The sequence below is a fragment of the Triticum aestivum genome, chromosome 5A (assembly GCF_018294505.1).
Source record: "Triticum aestivum cultivar Chinese Spring chromosome 5A, IWGSC CS RefSeq v2.1, whole genome shotgun sequence".
In the NCBI taxonomy this organism is placed as follows: domain Eukaryota; kingdom Viridiplantae; phylum Streptophyta; class Magnoliopsida; order Poales; family Poaceae; genus Triticum; species Triticum aestivum.
This window is the reverse complement of record NC_057806.1, coordinates 400,763,716-400,777,288: the sequence shown is the minus strand read 5'-3', so window position 1 is coordinate 400,777,288 and position 13,573 is coordinate 400,763,716.

The window sequence follows — 13,573 nt, the reverse complement described above, 5'->3', positions numbered from 1 at the left end:
GGGTGTTAACCACATAAAGATGTGAACTATTGGTGTTAAATCACATGGCAATGTGGTCTAGATTATTGACTCTAGTGCAAGTGGGAGACTGAAGGAAATATGCCCTAGAGGCAATAATAAAGTTATTATTTATTTCCTTATTTCATGATAAATGTTTATTATTCATGCTAGAATTGTATTAACCGGAAACATAATACATGTGTGAATACATAGACAAACAGAGTGTCACTAGTATGCCTCTACTTGACTAGCTCGTTGATCAAAGATGGTTAAGTTTCCTAACCATAGACATGAGTTGTCATTTGATTAATGGGATCACATCATTAGTAGAATGATGTGATTGACTTGACCCATTCCGTTAGCTTAGCACTTGATCATTTAGTTTGTTGCTATTGCTTTCTTCATGACTTATACATGGTCCTATGACTATGAGATTATGCAACTCCCATTTATCGGAGGAACACTTTGTGTGCCACCAAACATCACAACGTAATTTGGTAATTATAAAGGTGCTCTACAGGTGTCTCCAAAGGTACTTGTTGGGTTGGCGTATTTCGAGATTAGGATTTGTCACTCCGATTGTCGGAGAGGTATCTCTGGGACCACTCGGTAATGCACATCACTATAAGCCTTGCAAGCATTGCAACTAATGAGTTAGTTGCGGGATGATGTATTACGGAACGAGTAAAGAGACTTGTCGGTAACGATATTGAACTAGGTATTGAGATACCGACGATCGAATCTCGGGAAAGTTACATACCGATGACAAAGGGAACAACGTATGTTGTTATGCGGTCTGACCGATAAAGATCTTTGTAGAATATGTAGGAGCCAATATGGGCATCTAGGTCCCGCTATTGGTTATTGACCAGAGAGGTGTCTCAGTCATGTCTACATAGTTCTCGAACCTGTAGGGAAGACTGCACGCTTAACGTTCGTTGACGATATAGTATTATATGAGTTATGTATGTTGGTGACTGAATGTTGTTCAGAGTCCCGGATGAGATCACGGACATGACGAGGAGCTCCGGAATGGTCCAGAGGTAAAGATTCATATATTGGATGATATGGTTAGGCCAAGGGGTCAGGCCCACGGGGCTATAACTCGGTGCAAAAGGAGTTTTGCGGAGGCCAGGGGGCCAAACGCCGGAGACCCTGGCGTCTGGCCCTGGGCCAGACGGCAAGGATTGTGGCGTTTGGTCCTGGAGTCCGAGTGGGACTCTTGCCTTTCGGGTAAAACCGACTTTGAGGAGGATTTTGCTCCAAGTTTCGACCCCAGGGCTCAACATATAAATAGAGGGGCAGGGCTAGCACCAAAGACACATCAATAAACACCAAGCCATGTGCCAGCAACCCCGTCCCCTCCAGTTTATCCTCCGTCATAGTTTTCGTAGTGCTTAGGCGAAGCCCTGCGGAGATTGTTCTTCACCAACACCGTCACCACGCCGTCGTGCTGCCGGAACTCATCTACTACTTCGCCCCTCTTGCTGGATTGAGAAGGCGAGGACAACACCGAGCCGAACGTGTGCAGAACTCGGAGGTGCCATGCTTTCGGTACTTCGATAGGTCAGATCGTGAAGACGTACGACTACATCAACCGCGTTGATATAACGCTTCCGCGAACGGTCTACGAGGGTACGTAGACAACACTCTCCCCTCTCGTTGCTATGCATCACCATGATCCTGCATGTGCGTAGGAATTTTTTTGAAATTACTACGTTCCCCAACAGTGGTGGGCTCATGTCTTCGATTGCCTTGACCTTCACCGAATTGGCCTCGATCCCCCTGTGGGACACGAGGAAGCCCAGCAGCTTGTCGGAAGGAACACCAAACACACACTTCTCTGGGTTGAGCCACAAGTCCACCTGGCGCAGGCTCGTGAAGGTTTCCTCCAGGTCCTGAATCAAAGTTCTTACCTCCCGAGACTTCACCACAATGTCATCGACTTAGGCCTCAGCGTTTCTCCCGAGCTGCCACCCCAAGCCGATGTGCATCAGCCGCTGGAAGGTCGCTCATGCGTTGCGCAGTCCAAATGGCATGCAATTGTAGCAGTATACCCCGCATGGGGTCAAGAAAGCCATTTTCTCCGCATCTTCCACCACCATCTTGATCTGGTGGTAGCCCAAGAACGCATCCAGGAAACATAGCGGATCACACTCGGTGGTGGAGTCAACAATATGGTCGATGCGTGGCAGCGGGAATGGGTCTTGAGGGCAAGCTTTGTTGAGGTTGGTGAAGTCGACACACATGCGCTCCTTCCCTCCTTTCTTCCGCACAATGACCGGGTTTGCCAGCCACTCTGGGTACCGGACCTCACGAATGACACCTGCTGCCTCCAGCTTGCAGGTTTCCTGGACGATGAAAGACTGCTTCTCCGTGGACGGTCGCCTCGCCCTCTGCTTCACAGGGCGCACGTTGGGGCACACCCTTAAATGATGCTCAATCACTCCTCTCAGGACCCCAACTAGCTGCTTGGGCTCCCAGGCGAACACTTCCTTGTTCGCCCACAGGAAGTCCACCAGCTCCCTTTCTTGATCTGGGACGAGGTCAGCGCCTATAGTGAAGGTGATGCCTCAGGCCCCGTCCTCGTCAACCGGTATCTACTTCGTCTTGGCTTGACCTTGAGTGAATAGCCGCTTCTTCTTGGTCGGTGCAACCCCCTTAGTCCTGGGCACGGCCTTGTCGGCCGGGCAAGCTGCCGTCATGGCCCTGAAGGCGAGTTTGAGGGCTGCCAAGGCTTCCTTGGTGTCTCCGGCCACGGTGAGGACGCCCTTGCTCCCTGGCATCTTCATGAGGTTGTAGGAAGGATGAGTAGCTGCCATGAATTGGGCCAGCACCGGGTACCCGAGGGTGGCATTGTACGGTAAGTCGATGCGGGCAATGTCGAAGTCGATTAGCTCGGTGCAGTAGTTATTGTGTGTGCCGAAGGTCACGGGGAGATGGATCTGCCCCACGGGGTTGGAGGAGCCGCCGCCGACTCCGGAGAAGGGCTTGATGGGGTAGAGCTGCTCAAGCGATACGAGAAGGAGGCTAAAAGCCTCCATGGAGAGTATGTTGAGGCCGGCGCCACCATTGATGAGGGTCTTGGTAACGGCTACGCTGCACATGGTGGGTGTGCAAAGCATCGGGAGCACGACCGAACCGACGGTGGTGACTGGGTGATCCCCCGAGTCGAAGGTCAGGTCGGCCTTGGGCGCCGCCCAACCCGGGGAGCCCCCTGTCGCGTGGAGGTGGCGCCGATTTGGCGAAAGAACGGCTTGGCGTGATGGACCGAGGATGGTGCCTGTGAGCCACCGAGAAGAGCCACAACGACAGGGAGTACTGGTCCCCCGAAGCACGCGATGAAGAGGTCGCGTAGCTCCTCCTAGGAGGCCACAGAAGATTCCGGCAGATGGAGGAGCCACGCGCGCGGCACGCCAGCGAGGGTCATTGGGAGCCAGTTGGCCATGACTTTATCGTCACCCCCGGCCTCCAGGACGGCCTCCTCGTACGCTAGCAGGAAGGCTGCCGGATCCTTCGCACCATCGTAGTGGGGCGGCATCTCTGGCTTGAACTTGTACGGCCACCGCACCCGCCGCAAGGCGGGGGTGAAGGCCCGGAGCCCCACGACGCTGTGGAGGCCGCCCGTAGATCCAGTCGGTGAAGCGGCGACGTCCATGAGAGCCGATCGGAGCGGCGAGGCCGTCGGGGGCAAGCTTTGGCACACCCCTACCTGGCGCGTCAAATGTCAGATTTTGGGTTCCGGCAAAACCCTTGAGGTTCGAACACTGGGGTGCGCATGAAGATCTCTCCTCCATCTAGCTCGCACACATCATGATCTCACGGCCTAGCTCGACGAACCCAAAGAACAGGAGACACAAGAGTTTATACTGGTTCGGGCCACCGATGTGGTGTAATACCCTACTCCAGTGTGGTGAGGTGGATTAACTCTTGGACTGAGGATGAACAATTACAAGGGAAGAACAACCTCCTAAGGAGAGGTGTTCTTGTGCTTGGTGAACTTGTGTGGTTGAGGATGAACTGAATCCTCTCTCTCTGGATCGGTTCCGTCTGCCTCCTACTTTGGTGGCTAGTCCTATTTATAGAAGCCTTGGTCCTCTTCCCAAATATTGAGCGGGAAGGGATCCCACAATGGCCAAATTCGAAGGGAGACAACTAGTACAAGTTATCCTGACAAAAGTAGTCTTCGCCTGCCAAAGGCTCTGGTGGTGACGCCGTCTTGGGCTCCACGGTGACCTCTATCATGTCGTCCTGCTAGTCTTGGTCTCGTTGCACCGATATGGAAACCTTTGCATGATGCCTCGGGACTCCTCGCATGCGCTTGCCTCTTTAGCACCAAAGAGGAAACAAGGACACTACGCGCGCTGGTGCCCGCCTAGCACCCGCCTGGCTCCAGTCGTCATGGCTTGCGTCACAGAAACCTCACGAGGTGTGCCTTGCCTTGATCTCTCCGCCTCTCACGAGCCAGCCTGGTGAGGCCACCCCTGAGGAGGTCTTGCATCGTCCCCCTCGCGAGGCTTGGCCCGTTGCGAGGGTCTTAAGTGTTCGTTGGTGAAGATGGGCCGTACAGGGCCGCTGGTGGAGCCACGCTGTGGGCCGCAGGCAGGCAAGTCTGGGGACCCCCGTTCCCAGAATGTCGACAGAAAGATGGTAAAATGTTTACTATTTGTCCTTAGTGCATCTTTTGCATACATTATTTTTAAGCTAAACTTCATTTCTAAGTATGTTACTATACGATGTTCTTTAGCAGGGACTCCTGGTGAATGTTGTGCCTCATTGGATCGAGACTAAAGGTCACATGGGAATGGTTAGCTTACGGCCAAGACATCCTTCAATGCACTTTAGTGCATTCAGGATTTCTAAAAGCGAGGAATGCTTAATAGTGAAAGACTGGAGCAAAATTGTGAATGATCGCATAGAAGTACTAGGGGGAAGCAATCAGAAGCATAGCCCACGATTAGGAGACAGGTTCATCTGCATGCTCCAACATGATGTAGCAGGAGTGGTACACATGTTTTATGCTATTTTACCTGAGAGAGAGCAGCATGAGTGATTAGCTAGCTAGAGATGAGTTTGAAGATGATGTGCTACACTATGACTATGATGATTAAATAGCTAGTGTTGGTGGTAATGACTATGATGATTATTATTAGCTAGTGTTGGTGGTGATTAGATAGCTACCGCACCTAGTGTTGGTGGTGATTAGCTAGCTAGAATGAGTTTGAAGATGATGATGTGCTACACTATGACTATGATGATTAAATAGCTACTGTTGGTGGTAATGACTATGATGATGATTAAATAGCTTGTGTTGGTGGATTTGATTCAAGTGGATGCAACATGTGGTGCACATCGAAAGTACTACTAGTCAAAACTAGATCAAGTTTGGATTAGTAGTATACTTTTGACATGCACCACATGTTGCCTCCATTTGAACCTAATCCACCTTCATTTGACACACTGTTATGGACATAATGATATAACAACCTCATAATCGGTATTGTACCAAAATTTGTATAACGGCGTATACATACACTAAAAATTAAAAAAATTAAAAAAAGAATACTAGTAGCGATGGAGAGTAAACACTCTTCTACTAGCTATATTAGCAGTAGCGCGAGAGTGAACAAACGCTGTGGCTATATGTCTTAGTAGTAGCGTGTGTCGCACGCGCTACTGCTAAGGAATAGCTGTAGCGCCTTACTAGTAGCACGGTGTCCCACGCTACTAGTAGGCATTAAACCCGCGCTACTACTAGGGTTTTCCCTAGTAGTGTATGGAAAACAAAGATGCTAAACCTAGACTTATTCGATGGGTTCTCTTGTTACAAGAATTTGATTTACATATCATTGATAGAAAAGGAGCTGAGAACCCAGTAGCTGATAATTTATCTAGGCTTGAAAATGTGCTTGATGACCTACTACCTATTGATGATAGTTTTCCTGATGAGCAGTTAGCTGCAATAAATGTTTCTCATAGTACTCCTTGGAATGTTGACTAAGCTAATTACATTGTTGCTAAATATTTACCACCTAGCTTTACATACCAACAAAAGAAAAAAATTCTTCTATGATTTAAGACATTACTTTTGGGATGGCCCACATCTTTATAAAGAAGGAGTAGATGGTATTATTAGACGTTGTGTACCTGAGCATGAACAGGGACAAATCCTATGGAAATGTCACTCCGAAGCTTATGGAGGGCATCATGCTGGAGATAGAACTGATCATAAGGTATTGCAGTCTAAATTTATTGGCCTACTCTCTTCAAGGATGCCCGTAATATTGGTAAGCGTCAAGAAATGCCTATGAATTATTCACTTGCCGTTGAACCATTTTATGTTCGGGGAATTGATTACATGGGATATTTTCCTTCCTCTAATGGGTATACACATATTTTGGTTGCTGTTGATTATGTTACAAAATGGGTAGAAGCTATTCCAACTAGTAGTGTTGAGTACAACACCTCTATTAAAATGCTTAAGGAAGTTATTTTCCCAAGGTTTGGAGTCCCTAGATATTTAGTGACTGATGGTGGTTCACATTTTATTCATGGTGCTTTCCGTAAACTTCTTGCCAAGTATGATGTTACCATAGAATTGCATCACCCTATCACCCTCAGTCTAGTGGTCAAGTTGAACTTAGCAATAGAGAAATAAAGTTAATTTTGCAAAAGACTATCAATAGGTCCATAAAGAATTGGTCTAAGAAATTAGATGATGCACTTTGGGCTTATAGAACAACATATAAAAATCCTATCGGTATGTCTCCTTATAAAATGGTTTATGGAAAAGCTTGTCATTTGCCTCTTGAGTTAGAACATAAAGCATTTTGGGCAGTCAAAGAACTCAACTATGATTTCAAACTTGCTGGTGAAAAGAGATTATTTGATATTAGCTCTCTAGATAAATGGAGAACCCAAGCTTATGAAAATGCAAAATTATTCAAAGAAAAAGTTAAAATATGGCATGACAAAAGAATCCAAAAGCGTGAGTTTAAAGTCGGAGAATATGTTCTTTTGTACAACTCTCATTTTAGATTCTTTGTAGGAAAACTCCTCTCAAAATGGGAAGGCCCATATGTCACCGGGGAGGTTTATCGGTCTGGAGCCATCAAAATAAATAATCCCGAAGGTACTAACCCGAAGGCTGTCAATGGGCAAAGAATAAAGCATTATATCTCAGGTACGCCCATTAATGTTGAAATTAATATTTATCCAAACTTTGACACCGGAAGAACACATAAAAGAGTCCTTCCGGAACACTCTAGAATCGTGAAAATAAGGGGGTACGTGATACGGTAAGTAAAGAGACTCCGAAAAATCCGCAAAAATATTTTTTATTAGTTTTGGAATATTTAAGAATTTAGGAAATAAAGAAACTTCCAGGAAGCGTCCCCTGGTGGGCACAAGACACCAGGGCGCACCAGGCAAGGGTTGTGCCCACCTGGGACACCTTCCGGACTTCGTTTTTCTTCTGTATGCTTGTCCTCCAAGATAAAAAAAATCTATATATACTTCCCGAACCTGTTGATCATCGTATCGCGGAGAAATCCTCTGTTCTCTTTCCTTGCTATTTTCTGTCAGATCCCATCTACCATGGCCTCTTCAAGTCCCTCCAAGGACAAGTTCTTCAAGACCTACATCAACCCATATCCGCGGGAGGTGGTGCAGCACCCTCAAACCATCCAGATGCATGAGGGGGTGTTGTACATCCGCGATGAGCATGGTCCCAAGGGCACGGGAACCGTGGAGGCTAGGCTTGAAGCCATGGAGCGGGAAGTCTTCCGGTGCAAGGAGATGGTGGAGCGTGAGCTCAATGCCAATCACCTCATGATCACGGACCTTTCCCGTGATCTCAAGGTGAATGGCAAGCCCATGAAGGACATCATCTTCACCCTCAACGAGCAAATCAACTTTCTGCAAAGCCAGATCTATGATCTTCAAAATCAAGTCTTTGAATATGAGGCAAGGTTTAAAGGTATGAGTTTGGCTGCTAGTTGCAGGACCCATGAGACTCACTCCTCCTCTTATGATGGTGGACCACTGCCATGGAAATCTAAGGACAAGATCTCTTCTTCATCACCACCATCATCTTCTTCACCACCAAAGGAGAATTGAGTATCGGGTATGGGCACTCCCTTGGCTTCCGCCAAGCTTGGGGGAGGTGCCCCAGTATCGTATCATCCCACTATCTTTTTGATTTTACTTATTTTAGTTCGTTCTTTTTGCTTTAGATGAAATAAAGTTAGTTCGATGCTTCCTTCTTTGAGAGTTTACTTAGTGATTTATCCTTGTAATCGTGTGCAAGTTATATAATAAAGTTTAGTGTGAGTTTTTGCTTTCTTTACTCTCATGTTGCAAATAAACAAAAAAAGATAAATGAAATAAATAAAAGAAAGGAAATAAATCAATAAGATCATATACTAATCCTATTGTAGGTGATGGCACCACATAAGGAAAAGTATAACTAGAAAATTTTATTAGAGATTGACAAACATAACATTAGTCAATGATGCAACTCATGAAATAATTAATAAGGGAAGAGAAGATTCACATATAAATATACTATCCTAGAAATATTTTGTGATTGTGAGCCCTCATCAAAATATTATATGCCAAAATTGTTGGCGTTGGAGAAGGAAGACAACTTAATGGTTTATGTTTGTTTATATTCACATAGAAGTCATATTGTCATAGATCCTTCAACATGTGGTGCTTGCCCCCTATCTTTGCTAGCCAAAAATTCCGCACTAAGTAGAGATACTACTTGTGCATCCAAAAACCCTTAAATCCAAATCTTATTTTCAAGTGTCCACCATACCTACCTAGAGATTGAGCAAGATCCCTCAAGTAAGTTGTCATCAGTGCAAAAGGGCAATAAAAATTGCTTCTAAATGTGTAAGATCATTTAGTGTAAGAGAAAATTGAGTGTTGCACGAACTTTTGATGGTGAAGAATAAAAGCGACAGACTGCATAATAAAGGTCGCTATCACAAGGGGCAATGCAACATGACGTTCTTTTGCACTAAGGGGTTGAGCATACAAACAAATAAGCGCATGGTAACCTCTACTTCCCTCTGCGAAGGGCCTATCTTTTACTTTTATGTATTTACTTTTATGCAAAGGGTCAAAGTTTTTCTTCTATTCCTTTTTATTTTTCTCCTTTGGCAAGCATCATGCGTTGAGGAAAGATCTAGGGACATATGTCCAGTTGAATATAGATAGCATGAGTTATTATTGTATTGACATCACCCTTGAGGTGAGTACGTTGGGAGGCGAAACTATAAGCCCCTATCTTCCTATGTGTCCGGTTGAAACGTTTTTCTCATGTGTACGCGGCGAGTGTTAGCAATCATAGAAGACTATATGATGGTTGAGTATGTGGACCTGCCTAAAGGCTCCGATATGTGACCCTTCTTGAAAAGATGATGAATTGTAGTTGCGAAGTTGACTGAGAACATAGTTTGTTGGTTTCTAATAGAGTTTTTTGCTTTATACTTCGATTGTGTGATGAACTATTACTTATTCATGAGAAGTATATGATAAAAGTTATATGATAAAAGTCTGATGTTTAATTTTGTTGCTGTTATAATAATCAACATGATGCTTCTATGTCCGTATTTTGTTTTTATCGACACCTCTCTCTCTCTCTCAAAGCATGTGGACATGTTTTTTTTATTTTGGTTTTCGCTTGAGGACAAGCGAGGTCTAAGCTTGGGGGAGTTGATACATCCATTTTGCATCATGTTTTCTTACTGTTATTTATGATGTTTCTATCCATAATAATGCTTTTTGGAGTAATTCTAATGCCTTTTCTCTCATAATTTGCAAGGTACACACCAAGAGGGAGAATTCCGGCAGCTGGAAATCTAGACCTGGAAAAGCTACGTCAGGCTACCTATTCTGCACAACTCCAAACAAGCTGAAACGTCACGGTTTTTTTATGGAATATTTAAGAATTATTGGAGCAAATAACTACCAGAGGGGGCCCACCAGGTGGGCACAACCCACTTGGGCGTGCCAGGGAGCCTATGCACGCCCTGGTGGGTTGTGCTCACCCAGGCCCACCTCTGGTGCCCATCTTCTGGTATATAGGTCATTTTGACCTAGAAAAAAAATAAGGAGAGTACTTTTGGGACGGAGCACCGCCGTCTCGAGGCGGAACTTGGGCAGGAGCACTTTTACCCTCTAGCGGAGCGATTCCACGAGGGGAACTTCCCTCCCGGAGGGGGAAATCATCATCGTCATCATCATCACCAAAAACTCTTCCATCTTGGGGAGGGCAATCTCCATCAACATCTTCAACAGAACCATCTCATCTCAAACCCTAGTTCATCTCTTGTGTTCAATCTTCTTGCCGGAACTATAGATTGGTGCTTGTGGGTGACTAGTAGTGTTGATTACATCTTGTAGTTGATTACTATATGGTTTATTTGGTGGAATATTATATGTTCAGATCCATTATGCTATTTAATACTCCTCTAATAATGATCATGTTTATCATTTGTGAATAGTTACTTTTGTTCTTGAGGTCATGGGAGAAATCATGTTGCAAGTAATCATGTGAATTTGAAATGTGTTCGATATTTTGATAGTATGTATGTTGTGATTCCCTTAGTAGTGTCATGTGAACGTCGACTACATGACACTTCACCATATTTGGGCCTAAGGGAATGCATTGTGGAGTAGCAATTAGATGATGGGCTGCGAGAGTGACAGAATCTTAAATCTCGGTTTATGCGCTATTCCGTAAGGGACCGATTGGATCCAAAAGTTTAATGCTATGGTTAGAATTTATTCTTAATACTTTTCTCGTAGTTGCGGATGCTTGTGGGAGGGTTAATCATAAGTAGTAGGTTTGTTCAAGTAAGAACAACACCTAAGCACCGGTCCACCCACATATCAAATTATCAAAATACCAAACACAAATTAAACCAACATGATGAAAGTGACTAGATGAAATTCCCGTGTACCCTCAAGAACGCTTTGCTTATCATAAGAGACTGTTTTGGCATGTCCTTTGCCTCAAAAGGATTGGGCTACCTTGCTGCACTTTTGTTACTGCTACCATTACTTACTCGTTATAAATTATCTTGCTATCAAACTACTCTGCTACTTACAATTTCAGCACTTGCAGACATTACCTTGCTGAAAACCACTTGTCATTTCCTTCTGCTCCTCGTTGGGTTTGACACTCTTACTAATCAAAAAGAGCTACAATTGATCCCCTATACTTGTGGGTCATCAAGGTGCTTAGTGATGGGTTCGATCTTGCGGTGTTCTTTCCCAGTGAAAGAAGGGGCAGCAAGACACGCATGTATCGTTGCTATTAAGGATAACAAGATGGGGGCTATTCCTACATGAATAGATCTCGTCTACATCATGTCATCGTTCTTATTGCATTACTCCATTTCTCTATGAACTTAATACACTAGATGCATGCTGGATAGCGGTCGATGTGTGGAGTAATAGTAGTAGATGCAAGCAGGAGTCGGTCTACTAATCTTGGACTTGATGCCTATAAATCATTGCCTTGGATATCGTCATAATTATTTGATCTTATATCAATTTCCCAATAGTAATTTGTTTACCCACCGTGTGCTACTTCTTGAGAGAAGCCACTAGTGAAATCTATGGGCCCCGGATCTACTCTTTATCATATTTTCTTTACGATCTATAATTTGCCACTTTTATTTCCATATCTATTATTCCTAAAACCCAAAAATACCTTGCTGCACTTTTTATTTGCATAATTTATTCCATGTTTTCTCGAGATCTATTTATCCAATCTACCACAAAACTATCTATCTTTTTACCGTGGAGGGATTGACAACCCCTCTTACGCGTCAGGTTGCAAGTATTGGTTCTTTGTGTGCAGGTACTGTTTACATAGTGTTGCTTGGTTCTCCTACTGGATTGATACCTTGGTTTCACAACTGAGGGAAATACCTACCATAGCTGTCCTACATCATCCCTTCCTCTTTGGGGAAATACCGATGCAATCTGAAGCGACATCAAAAGGAATTTCTGGCACTGTTGCCGGAGAGACATCATCAACTATCAGGTTCCTAATCACGAATCTCATCTCCTTGCAATTTACATCATTTGCCATTTTCCTCTCATTTTCATCTCCCCCACTTCACAAAAAATTGCCTTTTCATTCGCCCTCTTTTTCGTTCGCCGTTTTCTCGTCAGATCTATCTTTTGTTTGCATTCTTGTTTGCGTAGTTACAATGTCTCAAGAAAATACCAAATTGTGTGATTTTTCCAATACCAATAATAATGATTTTATTAGCACTTCGATTGCTCCTTCCGCCACTAGTGCGGAATCTTGTGATTTAATGCCGCTTTGTTGAATCTTGTGATTGAAGATCAATTTTTCGGTACTCCTAATGAGGATGTCGCGTCCCATCTAAACACGTTCGTAGAATTGTATGATATGCAAAAGAAAAAAATATGTGGACAATGATATTGTGAATTTGAAATTATTTCCTTTCTCTTTGAGGGATCATGCAAAAATTTGGTTTTCTTCTTTGCCTCGTAATAGTATCGATTCTTGGGATAAGTGCTAGGATGCTTTTATTACTAAGTAATTTCCGCCCATGAAAATTATTTCCCTTAGAGCTCAGATCGTGAATTTTAAGCAACATGATCATGAAAATGTTGCACAATCTTGGGAAAGAATGAAATTAATGCTAAGAAATTGTCCTACACATGGTTTAAATCTTTGGATGATCATACAATTTTTTATGCGGGATTGCATTTTGTTTCTAGAAATCTTTTAGATTCCACCATGGGTGGTACTTTTATGGAAATTACTTTGGGTTAAGGTACTAAATTACTTGATAATATTATGGCAAATTATTCACAATGGCATACCGAAAGAGCTCCTACTAGTAAAAAAAGTTAATTCGATTGAAGAAATTAGTACTTTGAGTGAAAAAGTTGATGCTCTTATGAAATTGGTTGCTAGTAAAAGTGCTCCTATTGATCTTAATGATGTGCCTTTGTCTACTTTGATTGAGCAAAATAGTGATCCCGTATATGTGAATTTTGTCTCGTGAAACAATTTCAATAACAATGCTTATAGAGGTAATTTTAATCCTAGCCCTTCTCCTGGAAATTCCTCTAATAATTATGGTAATTCCTATGGTAATTATTCTTACAATAATAATATGAACCCCTCTGATCTTTAGAGTAATATTAAAGAATTTATCAATTCTCGAAAGGTTTCCAATACTACAATAGAAGAAAAAATGAGTAAACTTGATGATATGTCTAGAAGCATTGATAGAATTTCCCATGATGTGAAAAATCTCAAGATTAAAATTTTTCCACCCAAGGTTGATATCAATGAATCAATTAAATCTTTATATGATTATATGGATGAAAGTAAGAAAAGAACCGCTATGCTTAGAGCTAAAAGTGAATTCTTGGAAAGAGCATTTTCTACTGATTGCTTTCATAAAAATGATGAAGATCTTAAAATGATTGGTGTTTATTCTATTGATTCCTTGTTTAGTAAGATTATAATTTATGATAAAGGTATTGAATAAGAGTCAACTTTAGCTAG